We start from the raw sequence: 18,213 nt of genomic DNA on the forward strand, positions 1-18,213 counted from the left end.
TGGAGTCCTGGAACTGGCCAGGAACCAATATTAGGCACTAATTACCCTGTTCTAATTATATTTTCATCCCCCTTCCACCCCCATCACCTTCTACATTTTCCCCACCCTTCTAACGCTGCCCCTCCAAACCCGTCCCTTCGGAATTCCCTCCCCACCTTCCCCTTCCATCCATCGCTCCAGCCCTCGTATTCCCTTCAGTTCTGTCCCTCTCATCCTTGATAAAGGTGGCAACGACCACCGAAAATTCGAAAAATAGTGTCTCTTTTTTTGTGTGTTTCTGTGTTTTTGTCTGTGTCCACTAGTGCTAAGTGTTATACATTATTATTCACGTCCGTGAGTCTTTCAAAAAGTGTTATATATATATATATATAATATATATATATATAATATATATATATATATATATATATATATATATATATATATATATATATATATAATATAAATATATATATATATATATATATATATATATAATATAAATATATATATATATATATATATATATAATATAAATATATATATATATATATATATATCTTTGAAAAAGTCACAGCTTTTTAATTAATGTAATACATTTTCGAAACTTTTATGTTAAGTGTAGGACAATATCTCGTCAATTCTTATAAGGTAAAATACTGCATCCATGTATCTGTATGGGTATATATAGAGCGGGTTCATGGTTATAAATATAGATTGTATTAAAGGGTAAAGGGTTATGGTACATATACTATTAGTATGCTTGCATAACCGAACTTTTCGTTGTTTTTGATAATTTCCTATGACTATGTGAAGCCTCATAATCATAATTGTCGCGAATAGTGCGCGGGAAAAACAAAAACATGAGCTCATCCGTCCGGCAGTATATTCCTCTTATTTTTTGATTGTTTGTCTCGCCGGTTTAATCAAGAACCTTAAATATATCCTCTATGTTGAGTGCAAAACCACATAATACATGCATGTAAAATAAATTTTTGAAAAATGTTTCAGACAAAAAAGAAGCTACTATATAGTTGCGGAAACTGATCATTAAATTCATACTCGTAAGCTATTTACGGCCAAAATACGTATTTTACCGGAAAAATTAATGATAGATCTTTTTAACTGAAAATTTATGAAACAGCATTTTCTAAAACTCTAACAGACTTTCATCATTGAGTGCATTAAATATGTTGGCTTTATTTTTACGTCACGTGGGACCACCCAAAAGTCATTAAAACCTATTTACAATATAATACTTCCCCATTTGATAACTGAAGATGAATTCCTTAATAATGCGTTTCTCCCTTGCTAAATTAATATGAGAGCACCAAATACTGACGAAAACAAGATTATTTTGCCTTATTTAATAGGTCTAAGCCTCTGTGCGTTTGATTACTCCCAATTAGATCCTTATTAAATATCTGCTTACCAGAAATTGAAATTTCAATTAAACATTAATTTTGAAAGGATGAGATAAAGTAGATTACAGACGTGTTTAAAATCAAGCGGATTTAAAGGCGTTTACGTCTAAGTTCGCAATAAAGATCAAAAGCATACTCTCCTGAGATTATATAACCTTTAATTAATGCTTGGTTAATTAATTACATTTAAACCGACCCAAAAGTTCTCTCTTTCCCAAGAAGCTTAACCGAATGTATTGTATCAATTAGGTGTGTCAAGAGTGACTCATAGCGCAATCAACTGGTATAAAATTTCATAAATAATTGGGAAATACAGGGTTCGTCCGGAAAATAAGTGTACTGAGCTCAGGAAAAAAAATTTATTACACTTTTACATATCTTAAGCTAATATTCCTCAAAATAGGACCCTTGTGAGTCGATGCACTTGTTCCAGCGGCGTTCCCATTCCTGGAACGCTCCCGCGAAGGCATCATCGGGAACCTCTCGAAGACACGTCGTCACGGCCTCTTTGACGGCGTCCAAAGTCCCGTATCGCGTTCCTTTCAAACTCCTCTTTATCTTCGGGAACAGAAAGAAGTCCGGTGGTGCCAAGTCCGGGCTGTAGGGCGGGTGCGGCAGCGTTGCCACGCCGTGCTTGGCCAAGAAGTCCGACACGACAAGCGCGGTGTGAGACGGCGCATTGTCGTGATGCAGCCGCCAGATGTTTTTGATCGCTGGCCGGACACGGGCGACTCGTGCACTATTGTTTTTGGCACATTACACTGCTCTGCTATCATCTGAACACTAAGACGACGATCAGAGTTCAGTACATCGCGAAATTTTCGCACATTTTCGTCGGTGAGTGTCGTTGATGGGTGTCCAGGCCGTGGTTCGTCGTCGACCTCTTCTCTGCCCTCCACGAACATCTTGTGCCACCGAAAGATCATATTTCTGGACATGGCTGACTCCCCGTAAGCCTGGTTAATCATAGCGACAGTTTCGGTAGAGGATTTCCCAAGCTTTACCGCAAATTTGATGGAATAACGCTGCTCCAAAAACTTCGGCATCGCGTTCCGTGACGTGGGTCGAGCGTGGAGGTTCGCGTTAACAGAGCTCCTCACTACACCACAGCTCAGAGCCGACTGCCTTTTTCAGCGTCGCTTGCCAACATACCCCCCTCCAATCGCAGCCCGTCAGAGCGGTGCTGGGCGCGCCTGGAGCGGCGGGAAAAAATCAGTACACTTATTTTCCGGACGAACCCTGTATAAATAATCTTACTAGGAGGCGAGGTCAGTAATGGAAAGGAATTTGGGGTGGGAATGGGACGGTTTGGAAATGGCAGAGCGGTGAGGGAGTAAAAAGCAGGATAAAACAACTATAATGCGAATCTAGTGACACTTGTCATCATAAATAAAAATTACATGGACTGCTTACTGCAAAAATTATCAGGAGACTTTTAAGCAGAGCTTAAATATTATTTAAGCAGTAGAAGACACAAAGCGTGGTATATATCAACTCTTAGAAAATAAATTAATGTCAAAGTCTAATTATCACCATTAACTATAATGAATGTGCCCCTGTCATGTGCCTTCGGGGTAGTTCACTCGGACTTTGTGCCCGTGCTCTCAGATTACAATACATTAAGGTTCTTTGAATATTGTTCTAATGGTTAAACAATGAGCCAAATACCAGTGAGTGTTTTAAAAAATCTAAAATGGCAAATTGGCGTTAAAATGCGTCTACTCTGACTTAATTTGAGCGGTCAATAAAAGCATTTCCAATGAAAGATTTATTAAAGAATTCTGAACTAGTGGAATGAGTTTCAAACTTCCCTCATTACATTTTGGAAACAAGACTCCTACCCTTATTGTAAGTATTGTAAGACAGAGATTAATGATTTCTTTACGTTTTTTAATACGCTAGTTGTTATACGGAAAAAGTATGATTTAAATGTGGATTCAGTCCAGATAAATAAGTCTTCTGCAAAAGAATATGGCCAATAGCAAATAGAAGATATTTCCACCTTGTAGCATATACGAAGTTGTGAGAGCAGACTGAAAAAAGGTCTTAAGATTTCACTCCCATTTTGCACATGGGTAACTCAACTTGCATAATTTTTGTGTTGTGAGAAGGGGGAACTGATTGATTGTCCACGCCTCCTTCATGTTACGCCGACCTCTATAATGACCCATGGCCAAGAGAATGACCAGAATCTAGAGCATAGTCGAATTGCTCCAGGTGTTCCATCGTTCCTTTCGGCGGGAAATCGTATCACGCGTCCCTCTGGCATTAGACGGTCGAGGGTTGATGGGAGACCGCGGAGGGGGATGAGGTCATTACCTCCCCCCTCCGCGGCCCTTTCCCGAACAACACCCTCTCTCCCCTCGTACAAGATAGTGTGGGCTGTTGTATGACCCTCCGAGGTCAGAGACGGCCGAGAGGCACTGTCAGCGATACTCCGTCTTCCCCGCCCACCGACTGAGCCTCTGCCGTCTCACTACGTGTTTCGACGAGCCTGGGGGAGACGAAGGGTGCTGCTGAGTTGGTGAAAGTGGGTTGTTGGCAAACTATGTGGTCAAGACAGTCTGGATCGGGGACGAAATTTGGGATCGACTGACTCGGTTGACGCGCGGAATACAGGGAGCTCGAAAGGGAATTTAAATTTGGATGAGGTTTGCTCACATATTAATTTGCCCGAGGGAATGACTTATTTACGTGTGTACTTGGATGGATCTGGAGTAAACATGCGTGCGTAAGGGGACAGTGTTTTGATTTCGATAAGAATGCAAAATCACGAAGAATATGGCGGACATGATGCCCTCTATGACTACGACTCCGCATTCGCATCCCTGCTAATACATGGGCCATGCGGAAAGAAACATAGGAAATAGGGGATCACGCGATCTTCCCAGAATATGCAGTTTTTCTATTTGGATATGTTGATGCTAGGGACATGGATGCCCTTGCAAATATTGTATGCATAAAATCCATCTACTATTTTTTTAAGTAAGTAATTTGCAATAAAACTAAACTATCCAGAGAGGGCGGCCTTTTAAAAAAGAAAATTACTTTTGAAAAGAACGATTCGATCGCATTTGCTGTTGAAAATTTATTCAACTCCAAGATCGGTAATGTCGAGTCGAAAAATATTTGTCTGAATTTTTTTATTTCCGCTTCCATCAGATTCAAATTCACCCGATTCGTACACTCTACGCTACTAAAAATTATTTGACGACGAATGATTTTCTTCGGTATGTCACGTAAGTATTTCGTCTTTCTGAGAGTCTTACTTGGGAAAAAATGTCCATTATACATTCCGACTACGAAATGTAAACTTCAGCTATGAAACTTTTAGGTTTTAGCGGATATACATCATGTTCATAACCCGCCTTACACAGATTTCCGTTTTAAGATTTGAAATTTTCTTGTTGCTGGATTTTCTTGGGAAATGGAATGGTAAGACACGAAAAGGAAATGCAAAAACATGTGAACTTCCTCAAATCATGTGAATTTCACGCATCTAAACGCTTGATTCTGGGTGGGATTTAATAGCAGCCATCGAATTCAACCCTCCTGAATATGCTAATTAGTGTGGGATGAATACTAAAAAATTTTAGCCTCTCCATTCACCCCGTCATTTTACTCTCCTATTAACTGTTGAACGGTGTTTTTTTCAACTAGAATGCGTGGTTACCTTTTCCATGGAATGGAATAGCTACTAAAATCAAAAACACAGTTATCAACCCACAGATCGGTTTAATAGATTATGACAGAGTTCACCCAGTACTTATTCCGACGGCGCATGACAATTACACATCAGGGTTGGGGGGGGGGGTCAAATCCTTTCCATGTGCCGTTTATGGAAGTTTCCCAGGAAGTTCAGGTATCCGAAAAACCACGGGACTTGCGTAAAGCTAAGCTTGCCCAGAGGCACGCCGGGAAATCGAACCATGGAATAATTCTAACGTGAACAGTCACTCGAATCAAACAGATAAATTGTTTATCAATAAAAGATCAGTTGAGTAAGCAAACATTTTTACCTATATTTAACATGATAATTAATTGAACCATTTGTGCTAGTCAAAAGTAATAGTGTAATTTTGATGTAATATTGTGAATAGTTAGATGATAATTAGATTTCTGATTGATAAAATATGCATGGTAATGGGCCATTAAAACGATAGTTGTTTAAATTTATTTTAAAATTTATATTTTGGTATCATATTATTAATTAAAAAAACAAATCTGGTGAATCCTACCGGCAAAATTCAAAGCATTGTTAACCGAGAGATAGGTAAAACGGATATACAGCCCGGTGTTTTTTTAACCAGACCCTGAGTCAGAGGAGAGAATTTGGATGGGAAGGATTTGGAGGTTATGTGAATCACCACGGGAGTGGGGTTGACGGTGAGGGCCGGGAAGAAAGGACTTTGGAATCCGGATGGCCGATAGCGACCAAGGGGAAACCCTTGCTTGTGCTTGCGTAGGCAGGTAGCAAGGGGTCTTCTCACGGGCGCTGACGGAGCTTTTCTCACATTCCCCCAGGCGGAGCGTTTGGGATGGGACGGTGATGCGGGGAGGGGCGAAGGAAAGGAATAGAGAGGAGGGAAAGCCTCCTCGAAATCTAACCAGGACAATGGGTATATCTTCCTGGAAATTGAAAAGAATTATTAAACATTTTAAACTGAAATTTTAACCACATAAACACAAATTCGACGTTTGTAAGTAATTTTTTTGTCCGAAAAGTCCATGAAAAACGTATTTGAGTACTTTTTTTGTTGTCTCAGGCGTAACTTTGTGGAATTTGCATAACATATTGAAATGTAATGAAATAATTGACTTTGTAATTCCACACACTTTATAATTCCACACACAAAAGTGTGTGGAATTACAAAGTCAATTATTTCATTACATTTCAGTATTTAAGTACCATGATAACTTTTTCTGTTTCGTTAAATTTCTTCAAAAATCGACTGAGACCATTAAGTAACTCTTATTCCTTTAAAAATATTTCTGTAAACCGGTAACAATAAACAAAGGAAAATATTAATTAGCCACTTAGCACATTCTTGCATCCTTATTTGTTAAAGGTTCTCAAATTTGTTATTATACTACAACAGTTCTTGTACATAGCTTCTAATGAATAAATTTTGTCTTTATCATGCATGCATCTTAAATATACCCATCTAAAATATATTTTTCCACCGCAATTTGAATATCGTCCTGTAACTATTTTTTTTTTGCATTCTTGCCTGGTGGTTTACTGCTTTCGATAGAATTTTCGGACTAATATCTGTGCAGATGTAAAAGTAATGATTGCACGTGCATGGTTGGTATCCTAACACCCCTCGCCACACATCCTTGCGGGGAATTATGTAGATATAGATTATAGACGAAGTATATTTCTGAAAAACTAACGATGAGCGTATGAATTCATTTCCGATCAATTATTCAGGAGAAAAAGCATATGATCCGAAACTGAGCAAAAATGTTTCAGTTCATTGAAGGGCAAAATTGACAAGGGGACGTTGTCTTTTTGTGAATACGTCACAATAAGCCATCTTTTGCAAGCTTCGATAATTAGTACTCAATTTATCTAAAATATAATTTAAGTATTTTGATATTGGAGGGCTGAACCACATCAGTCATTGGGCAGATTTTTGGAGTACTAACCAGAGGGTTCAATTTCCGGGCACGCCTCTCTGGGCACCCTCAGTTCCACACAAGATGTGTGCTTTTTTGTGTACCAGATCTTCCTGGGAACCGACCTTCGAGTTAGTTACATTGTTTATAGTTTTATATTGGAGAAGTGATTTTCAATTAATATATAGAATTTAGATTTCTTTGATATAGGTAATGTACCACCAAATACCGACGTTTTAAGTTTAAAGGTAATTTATAAACTTTTAGACAAATCTGGAGGTCATATTTTCTGCATGCAGGGCTTCCCTCTTTAATTTCGTAGACATATCATCCTGGGTTCTTTCTCCTCCCCACTCAAATTTAAATCAATTGGTTTTAAACTAAGCTCTCTCTGTTTGCGGTCTTCCAAAATCTAGTAGTCTTCTACTTATTTCCATTAATCGAAATGTAATAAGCTAGGTCATATGCTGAACGTTCGCTAGATGTGTACTGTTATTGAAAGTTATTTTAAACTTTCAACTAACACCACTACGCCACTAACCGGTTGGGTAGAGGAAATTGCCTCATTTCATTTTAAAGTCCCACATTTTAAACCAACGCATTTTTTTTCCACTACAGCGATCTTCATTTCGGTTTTCACTATCCTACATTTTTGGGGGCTCATGCACAGGGTTCATTGTCTGTCATCTTTATCCTGACTGGTTTGCAATAGGACTTAAAAGTGAGGTCACTGCTCGTCACTCTTGGTCCGTGATGTGAATATACGTATTTCTCGAGCAGAATGTGAAATTATTTGCGCAGAGCGAACCTCTTGGATTCCAATGAATCAAATCCGATTTCTTCGACATATTTCTTTCTTTCAGTATAATGGGGGCCACATCCACCATCGGAATCACTCTGGTTCATAAATCTAGAAAGGATTATTAAAATAGCTCCTCGAAAATTTCACTGACCTTTCGTTCTATTACTTTTGTTTTCATCCTGGGACTGCAATTCAGAAATTTCCCAGAAATCCGGAATAAATGCAATTATTTTATCCTGAATACCACTATCCTAGTTGTATATTTATACATTTGCTGGCTGACATTTTTTAAATCAGCCGTGAGGATCATTTGGACTAGAACCGACATAGATTTCGAAAACACTTATTTTAACTTAAGTTTGAATTAAACATTTGATTACAAATTCTATGCATGGTGAATTGGGTAATAAATTTCAGTCTCATCCAATGCATGTAAATATATTTAAGTCGCGTTCAGTTTTAATAGAGTTTTGTCATTCAATTATAGACAAATATTGATAATAAAAGGGATATCTTAAAATAAAATTACGGCAAAGTATTACACTGTAGCTTATAAAAAGACACTCCGTGTTCAGATAGAGGCGTATCATTGCTAATTAAGCATAAACATAGGTATGCTGAGTTTCTTGGTTAATTTAAAACATCTTATATCATTGCATACACAGGATGTCTTTCCAGTCAAACTCAGCTGACGAGAAAAGTTATTACGCAAGAGAACACGTTTTCACGGTAATTTAATTGGTGGGTCTGGCATCGTTTTCTGTATTTCTGCCTTTATCTGCATTGGCTTTTATCACAATTTTATGGCATCATCCTAAAAATTTGGCTTTATCAGTTACTGATTTACTCAATCCCGGCGCTGTAATTTTTCAACCGCCAGTTCATCCTCTAGTGGACATTATTATTTTTTCGTCTGCTGCTTTTCCTACGCACTGAAGGATAAAACTGGAGTTTAGAGAGAATAACTATGGGTGGCTAATGTACTCTAATCAATTTACTCTCTTTTACAATACAGGTACTAAGCGTCAAGGAAAACCTAAAAGCTAGAGTGGGAAACCGTTGTGAATTTTAAAGCTTTATTTTCAATTAAAATAATCCATCAACAGATTTAATATTTTCACAGGTATAATATCAAATATCCAGTAATAATAATTGGCGAAAATGTTTATGAAAACTGATATTTTTACTGTTTGAAAGCCATAAAATATTTTCCCGGGAGTAATATTTATTATATTAGGAGGATCATTTTTATTCAATTTTTGTGACTATGATTTCCATAAAACAAATTGACATCATCCTTCCCCCGGAAAGTATTAAAAGAGAATAAAAAGTTCTTTTTAATCGTTTTCGGAATGCTTTTGATCTAAATAAAGTCTTTCATTCCATAGGATGGCTTTTTCTCTCATAGCTACAAGTGAATTATGAAAACAAATCTTTTTATTTCTTTATAACGGAATGTCTTCATTAATTTAAAGAGTAGATTAAATGATAAAGGATCTCTCACATGCTGAGCACAATGCGATTTTTTTCATGACATGAAAATAATGTCGCTCGTTAGTGAAAAGTACACAAAAGATGTTTTACACGAAAGAAATCTTTTTTTTAGTAAAATATACTTTGGCCATACAGAGATCTCTTAATGAGTGACAGATAAATTTACTTAAAGCTCCTGGGCCGCAAATCACGAAAACACGGAGTATATTCTTTGTAACGACCGTTACATATACTGTAATTATGCTGTAAAAAAGATAGAATCGTAAAGAACAGACGCAAGATTTATGCAAAGTTATATGGTTTTTCACCCTAATTGATATTCTTACCTCGATTGGAAAAATTTGATATGGAGCGTGGTTTATTATGGTGTGGAAAAACTTGTAGTTTAGGTAAAATGATAGGCGTAGACGGGAGGATTTTGGAATGTTGGTGGAAGGATGGAAGTGGTGAAATGGACGGAAAGTAAAACCATCGATATATTTGGTATGATTGGGAAGGAGAGAGAGTAGTAGAGAGGGTAGATCCAAAGGATGCAGGGAAGGTGGGAACAGTTTTTGATTGGCGGTAGTTTGCGCAAGGGTATGTTAGAGGGGTGAACGTTGGGCAAGCAGAGTAAGGGGAGAAAAACGATAGGCTTGTTTAAATGGATGTAGGGATGCAGAAATTATTCAGAATTGAAGAACAGTTTAATGTGGTGTGGTCTGTGAGGTTGTCTTTGTGGACGAAGGTGGGAAGTGGGTGGGTGTAATTTTCCACGTTGTTGTTTTGTATGAGGTATTGTTCCTTTTTACGGTTGGTGACCTAACACCCCCCGCCACACGCCCTTGCGGCGGCTTGCGGGGTATTATGTGGATGTATATGTAGATGAAGTGTAAAAATGTCTCCAAAACCGAGCTTAAACGGTAGAATAACCAATAATAATAATAATAAATAAAAGGAGGTCATTTGGGACATAATCCATCAAAAAAGAATCATCTTTTTTTATCACTGTTTCTTAAAAATTGAAAGAAAAATTGGACCCCAAGTACATGAATGATTTGATAGCATGAATTAATCAATAAATAACGGAGAACAGTCTTGAAAAAAAATAATTCAGGCCGGATCTTATATTTTTAAACTCTGAAATTCGTTTCCAATCGGAATTTCAATCAATCAGAAAATCAATTATTTTATGTGGAAACTGCAAAGTTATTTTTTGAAACTCCTGTTTATAATCATAAACCCAAAGTGATCATGCAAATTTAGCAGTTGACAGATTTTGGTACCTTTTATACGATAGGTCACTATTTTTTCATTTCGGATAACTTTATTTGCAAATTCAATCCCAATAATTGTCCTGTTTTTATTTCAAGTAAAACAAAATATTAAAATACAAAGTTACAAACAATATTATATTCTCCTCATTCGCTGTAAAGTGTATAACTTATAGGATAGGGATATCATGATACCACTGATTAGATGGGAGTTTTTGGAGACATTAGTCAAGTAAATGGGGAAGGAACAGCCAAACCCTGCTTGGATTTGCTCCGGCAAGCGAAGGTGGGAATACATGCTTGACACCTGTTATACATTAAGCAAAGTTGTCAGACTGTCCCAAAGTAGATTAGCGGTTTTCCTTTTGATTCGGTGTGAAATTTAAGGTAGAAGGTGATGGTTCAAGATAAGCGAGGCAGATGGAATTGGATATAAGACGCAATCAGTGAAGAGGAAAGGAGATTGGAAAATCTGATGTGGATGTGCGGAGTGGCAATGGAGAACACGGAATGCGCGATTGAGGTCAATGGGTTCGAGGACAAGCGAGAAAACGAACGCGCACTATTTCCCTAAAAGGTGGGATATCTTGATGTTCTGAGACTTTTCCTTTTTGACCTCACGCCATTTGATTTCCCAAGGGAGCGAAAGACGTAAATGGTGCATTAACATAAGTCATTGACTGACCGATTTAGTTTTGCGGAAAGGATGTGATTTTTTTCAGTTCTCAAAGTATCTTTCTTCACTGGATGTTTTAAAATGCAGAATTCCTCTCTGCTTACTCCTAACTTGCCCGATTGTATAAAAAAGAGCACTCAATTCATTTAACGTGTGATAAATGTACTTGAAATCTTCTTGCATCCTAAGTACAGGAATTGAGTGATATTTCTGTCCAACTAGCATCCATTTTGTTATATTTATCCCATCAATTGCATGTACCTACTCTACCGATGGGACCTTATCACTGCTGCGGAGGGAAATCTATCCTAGCATAAGCTATCTTCTTGATGTAAACCGCTAGATTATTTAATTGCAAAACTGTAATTCTTAGTATATTATTTCAGTGTCAATGAGTTGAGAGGCTTCTAAGAAAATATTCCTCATTTTTAATAATATTAATACAATTTAGGAGAGTAATTTTAGCTGAGTTTAATTCAATCGTTTCATTTTAAAAATTAGTTGAGAAAATCAATACCAAATTAATATATTTTCACTTAAAATATTACCGGACTCAGAATTCCTATGTTGATATGTGCCTGATGATCACGTCAAGAATCGTGAATGAACAGATTGAATAAATAAATGTTTAAATAAAAAAGCTATGATTTTTACATTTGCACTTGATAGTAAAATTGCAGTATAAATTGAGAAGGGATGAACTATCGTGTTGGCATACATGATATATAATACCTAATAATCGAATATAATACATTTTTATCTCTAATTCAATTTGTAAGTGGGAAATATGCGAACCAAATACCAAAAGAAAATAACTGCTAAACATACTATGATAGAATTTTGTTTTCCTTTTTTAGAAGAAAGAGAAATTGAATTTCATTGTATCGTTTTTTGGACTTGTAATATATATATATTTACTTTATTATTGAGTCTTTTATTCTATATATTTATTGTATATTTCATCAGGTTAATTTTCCGAAAATGGATAAAAATAGGGTTATGATTCATTCATCGTCTTCTAGGAATTTCATAAGAATTATCATCGCTATGAAACTTTAATCTACAAGTTAAAGTTTAGTTTTAAGAGGCCCATAACCACTCTTATATTTCGGTTTCGTAGGACTTTCTAATGTTTACCATTTATTGTTTTCATACTTTTTACATGCTTTCATGAAGTCTAAAAAAATATGCTTAATTTACATAAATAGAATTTTTCCAGGCACACATTTGTAAGAGGAAATATCATTACGTCCTATTTGATTTTGAAAATATATAGTATCATTCTTTTTACAAATGATGCGCCCGCAAAATTACACATTTCCATGAAATAATTTAAATCTGTAAGGTCTTGTAGTTTTTATTCATAAAAACCTGGAAATAATTGAAAATATCTTTCTGGTATTTTCATTTGTTATTAAGCCCACAAAAGCTGAGCGCTTAACCGCATAGGTTTCCAAAGTTTAGTTTAGTGTAACATATTTTTGTAAAAGCCGTTTTATCAGTGATTTAAAGTAGATTAAGGTCAACAATTTTCCATAAAGCATCCAGAACATTGGTTGATTAACTTTATAATACTTCCAGGAAAATCAATTCAGTGTTGAATATAGCCATTCCCAGTTTTCCGGTTACTTAAGGGTATCAACAATGAATATTCGTATTAACTCCAATTTTGCATTTAAAATTTAAAATAAACTAATAATGAATGAATTGTGTAAATTTTTATAAATATCTAAAGATTAAATCGCCGGGATTACTAAAAACAATCCGGAGAGTGCATCAGATACAGATAATTAAGTATGGCCGGAAATTATAGCAGGAAAGTATGGCAGGGATTAATTTTCGAGCAAATGATTTTAAATATATTGAAGTGAATGAATGATTTTTTGCGGGGGCACATAATGAATTCCATTCAAGCTATTACCTCATATCTGCCTTTTTATCATTCACCTAAGCTCCCGAGGAGGTCATCTGTAAAAAAGTAGAACCTCAGTCGTATATTTAAAGAATAAAGGAATCGTTACCGAAACGCATTTGAAATCTATTTTTGCTGATTTTGACTGACACACGTAAAGTTGGGACGAGAAAAAGAAATGTTAACCTTTCAGGAGCGTTATAATTCGATTATTACAAATTTGGTTGATTTTTGAATGTAGAATACATTAAACTTTAATTAATTTAACTTCTTCATATCGATTTCAATTTTTCTCTATTTTGGAAACAACATTTTTTTTGCTTTTAGCAATTAACCGGACTCTTCATCCCGACCATCCACTTAACTAATTGTAAGCCCCTAAGCTAGAAACATGCAAGATTCTAGGATAAATACATGCGAGGTCGATGAGTGAGTGTGCTTACCCTAATTAAGAATTATATATGTTTTATTGTATAACAGTTTTTATACTTCTTTTTCATTCATAACAGAATATCTCAGCTGCATTGGGGCTGCAGACCAGTTCTTGACTGCTCACCTTGAGATTTCGGAACATAGTTACTGAGATACAGTGAAGAGGAACGCATGATGTAGCCTATGGTAAGCACTTTCTTTCTTTCCCTTCCTTTAATGGAATTAATTTTGGTTTTCGACGACCGCAATTGTCATATTGGATCGAAATATTTGTCTTATTTGAGAGGTATTAAATTCTTACGAATGCAGAAGGATAATTAAATCCTTACGAGTTGCATTTACTACGGTCGTGAACTCAAAGTGGTTGAAATATTTGCTGTAGGCCATTATCTATGACTAAATATATATGTCATCAGGTTTATCACATTACAAGTGGTAGGCCCTTTCAAAAAGTAATGGAGCCTAGGTTTGGGTGGAAATAAATATCTTGGTTAAGAAGCTGGAAGAAGTAATGGAATCTGGTGTTGCGATAGTGAGACCGTATTTGAAGATGTGATTATTATTATTTTATGAATAGACTCAAAAGAAATAACACAGTTTCTGGTCTAACATTGTGGAAATTCTTCATGATGAAATGAGACACTTGGTTTTTTCCAAATAAAAGAGTGTTATTTAACCTGAAAATGTTACGCTGTAATGAAACCTAAATAAAACTGTTGGAATGTGAAAAAGCAGACTCAAAAGAATATAATGACAGACACAAAGAAAACATTCTCTAGATTCAAAGGTTACGACCTATGTGAATCATCACAATCATTTTGAATTGCATGGAATGGAATGTCTTCTTTTGGTTTAGGGGAGAATTATTTCATCAAATCATAAATTAGGGACATTTTTCACTTTTTAAATCCCGCGTGCCCATAATTGGAGATTCAAAGTTCGAAAATTCTCGATAAATCTGAAGGTCGATTCCTCTCGAACGCATTACGGTCTTCCACTTTTGTCATCTCTTTCACAAAATTTTGATAAATCTTTCGAAGACCACCGTCGTGTAAAATTGTTAAATTGCTCATGATATTATTTGCACGTTCACATTAGTTTTATCTGAAATTGGCAAAAAAAGAGTCCAGATACGCGTAATATCTTTCCGACTTTCGATTCGTTTCCCAATGTCTTTCTCATGGTTTTAGGAGGGAATTTGGGAGCAGAATCTCTCTTCGGGGAACCTATCACTGAGATCGACATTATACAAGGAAATGTCAAGGTACAGGAGATTGTTAAGAGCTTAACAATGAAATATCTTCACACACACATGTGTGTAAATATATGTATATGTGTATATATATATATATATATATATATATATATTTAAGTAACGAAACTCGTCTCCTAAGGGTTTTCTTTATTTAGATCATAGAAGAACCGATGGATAGGCAGAGAAACGGACGAGAGACAACGAGACAAAAGGATTCAAGGTCTAAACAGATGGATATTCGCCCTAGAGTCGGCTCGGCAGGGTTTCCAGATAACAGGTGAATGTGGAGAGGCGGGGATTGAGTGAGAAATCCCTTTAAAGCTGGATCTGGTCTCGAAATGCTTGCAGTGTGTGTTGCCATTTTTAACGCTAGAATGCTCTTTCGTCGCAGGAAGAGATCACGGGATAATCTTTCCAGGCGTGGGAGAGTGAGATCCTTAGAATTAAATTAACCTAATCCCCACGTAGCGCTTCCATGGGTTATATTTTGTAGCGACATCACAATGAAGGGATGACGGCTGGTAAGGGCCTTTGTACAGTTATTCTTCTTATGATGTTAAATCGGGAAAATGTGCCATGAATCTCTACTCTACACGCAGCACGTACTTGAAAGACTCTCGCACATGTAGTGTGTGTGCCGACATGTAAGATTGTATTACGATAATGACATACGTGTCGTGAAACTAGCTCTGCAGTCTCTTGGATTTTTTTAGTCCCTATATAGTCACATATTACAATGCCTATATATGTCCTCTTAATTATTAGCCAATATTTAGTAATGAATTCAATATGAGCGGCTACGGTTGACTCGGAATTTAAATGTGACCATTCACTATTTAGATAAATTTCCGAAGAATTTCAATATTTGTTTTGAAATATTAAACATTTTAAATATTTCATTCGTGGTTTTGAACGATATAAAGCAAGCATTCATATCCATCTTTTATTTGGTGTTTCGGGCTCTTTCGGAGAGAACTTTAATTTCTATTCCATTTTCACTACACTAAAAAACATTAATTAATTTTTGGAATTTATTGGCAAATATTCATAATTTTTAGGTGCCGATTAAACTGGATAGAAAAACAACCTGCCACTTATAAAATACCGTAAAATAAATGTTAAAAAGTAATTACTCATAACTACATTCTCATCACGATGCTGACATTCTCTTTCATAAATTACATTAAAAATTCACTCGACAAACGATGGGTGAGGATTAATGCAAAAGGGTGAACAAATGATAAATTTTAATTACTTTTAGATTGAATTATTTATTTAGAAAGAAGGATTCACGGTTTTAAGTATAGTTAATTGGAATTTTTTATCACGAAACTTGTATTTCATGTCCCGCATCAATGTTCATCATCACCACCGAAGCTTGTAGAGGATAATATCGCTCGGCTACCTGCAGATTTATTGTAGCCATATTCGCAGGGATTCCTTTCTCTATTGTATGTTTTTTCAACACTTTCTCCTCAAATCGATCGTTTAAACTCAATGAAAGCATCGGAGTATTCACATAGTTACCATATCCCTGAATATGGAAAAATTATTACTTATGGAAATTGGAATGAAAATTAATAAATGAATTTAAGCCATCTATTTTCTGTTTGGGAGATGGCACACCTTAATATGACGGAAAAGCAATGACTAATTCAACATTTTCCAAATTTATCAAATAATAAATAAAAAAATAAAAATATTTGTTAAATCTCCAAGTTCATTTCCCTATTATTGAGAAGGCTGTTATTACTTCAGAAAACATATAGAATTATTTAAAACAATTATTTCTGTCGAAGGTATATTCAATATCGTGAAATACGCATTAATTCATAAAAATACCATTACGATCTTTATTGAAGGATTTAGCCCTAGAAATATCATGAGGCATCACACAGGAATATGGAATGGCATGACTCGCTCCCATTTTGTGAGGTGGAAACGTAAACTAAAGAAATCTTGACTCCGATGACAGACTTACATAGCTGAATTGTCACGTGTTACATTCTCATTGTGAAAACCGCATGGCCCTCCGAATAGGGGTTTTAAGAATGATTGTCCTCTGTTCCTGGTATTATTTTAGGGAAGAGAGTAGAAGTTTCTCTCCTCAGCTCTTGTCGAATATATCGGAGCGGAGGGTCCTGAGAATTTCCCTTGTAGACCCCTGCTTTGAGAGGAGTGAGAAAGCCTTTCGCTGTTCCCATAACGTTCCATCCCTCTCAAGCGTGAATTCCATGCTTTCGTCGGTTGGCGGCTGTTAATGACAATTGGAAAAACTCACGTCGGGAAAACAAGGGTGGTAGTATGATATGCTATGATTTTTTTCGTAGTTTGCACCAATAAAAGTAATAAAATAGTCTTTTCTCACCGTAAATTCAATTAGGGTATTCTAACGAGCCATTTATCGTAAAATACCTTCGTAAAATTTGTTTTTAATTATATTCTTCCTTTTAAACTTAAAATTTTTGTTGGACTTTGAAATGTTTTCTCTATTACATAAGCACTTGATAGCGAGGTTAATTCATTATCACGGGGCAGAAATTTGAGTAGGTGATGTGGGAAATAACGCTGCGTACCTTTTTCATAAGTGTTGCATTTAAATTAGTTAAAACATTCCTATAGTGTGTAAAATTAACATATGTTTAAAACTTAATTTTTCGCTTACATGTGTACAAGTAAGTGCACCACCATTCACGTCTTTCCAGGGATTTTGAGTGGGTGTTTTTATCATATTCTTATCCCTTGGACACTCTTTCTCTACTTTATCACTTACCACTTTCACCTGGTGCTTGGACCCTCTGCCATACACCTTTTTGCTATACAGCGGTGGATAGGATAACTGCAAACCTTTCAAAGGATTTCAAGTCGGGTTTTTTTTCCCTAAAACCTAAAACACCCTCCTTCTTCCTCATCCTTTACTCTGTCCAACTGTTGCTTACACCACCTGCTATACACATTTTTGTTAGATCGCGGGGTATGTACATGTAGTCATCTTGATCATTAAAAGAGTTTACTTAACTGATTAATAGTAGGTCCGGTTCTTGCGGTGACCTAAGCGTAAAAAGAAGAACTTCCTACGTTAATATCAAAATTTTCACCAACACTGCATAAAATAGGTGCAATATGCTGTCTCAAACCATATTTTCACTCCCTCGTTTATAAAATCTGTGCATTATTTAGCTAGCAAAAGGGAAGCATGGTGTTAGCTACATTCATTTAAATAATAATGACCTTTGTTCCGAGGTTTCTGTAACCGTGCGGATATTAGAATTCTTACTACTATCTCCTTTTAAGGTGGCAAATTAGACAATGTCCGCGTCGTTCCTTGTATTTGGAAGCCCATTTTCCAATAGCGTTGTATATT

The sequence above is a fragment of the Hetaerina americana genome, unplaced genomic scaffold (genome assembly GCF_022747635.1).
Source record: "Hetaerina americana unplaced genomic scaffold, ioHetAmer1.1.p SCAF_7, whole genome shotgun sequence".
Lineage (NCBI taxonomy): Eukaryota > Metazoa > Arthropoda > Insecta > Odonata > Calopterygidae > Hetaerina > Hetaerina americana.